Genomic DNA, 952 nt, shown 5'->3' with positions numbered 1-952 from the left:
CTGGTAGGGAAGCAGGTGGCATAGAAAATGCCAAGTGAAACAGTACCTGGATGCTGATGGTGCATCGAGGGTGAAAGGCGTCATCTCTGCGGCAGAATCCCTCTCATCGTGAGTTGATGGAGTATGTGGCTGCTGAGATAGGACCCTCAGGCAGGTGATGGTAAAGATACAATCCTTAGAAAGGTGAGATGATATGGAAGTCAAATCAATGTCGCTGGGAGGGTGTATGTGTGATCTAGGTGGTGAATGCATGGGTTATCACACAGAAATGTCTCATTGTTGCAAGCTGTGAGGCAGAAATCATTATGGGTAAGCTTTACAGTGATATCATTTATACTGAAGTCCCTGAGGTCTAGCTGAACAGCAGTGTGATATCATGTATTGAGAGTTACCGTCTATGTATTGGGTAGTGATTCTACGTACAATGATTCTAGGTGTCAAGTGAGGGGAGGGCAGTGGTACGTGGGCATGTTGGATGTGGTCCTTCATTTACTGAACTAAAGCAAGATCAGTCTGTTCATGGTCTTGTGTCAGTAGAACAAAGACGGGGAGAACTAGTGATTTGCTGTATAATATCCCAGCAAGGAACATATGAAGGTCACTTTGAAGGCTGTTCTGACACCAAATAGTACTCAAGAATGTGCTTCACCCCACGATCTGTTGTGACAGATGAGGACTGCTTCAAGGGTCTGGTGCCACCACCACTCAACTAATCTGTTGCTCTGAGGGTGATATGCTGTAGTGTGGTTAGACTTGGTATCACAGAGCGTACATGGAGAGGTGAAGAGATTCACACTGGTGGCCTTGATCCTGGTAATTGTGTCTGATTTGCCAAATCGTGTAATCTGAGCCTTTATGAGAGCACAGGTGGTGGTTTCTGTGCACCGTACAGCTCTGTCTCTCACTGACAGACCAGAAGTATCCGGACACCTGGCTGAAAATGACTTACAAG

This window comes from Schistocerca nitens, chromosome 1 (assembly GCF_023898315.1).
Source record: "Schistocerca nitens isolate TAMUIC-IGC-003100 chromosome 1, iqSchNite1.1, whole genome shotgun sequence".
Lineage (NCBI taxonomy): Eukaryota > Metazoa > Arthropoda > Insecta > Orthoptera > Acrididae > Schistocerca > Schistocerca nitens.
This window is presented reverse-complemented; position numbering follows the sequence as displayed.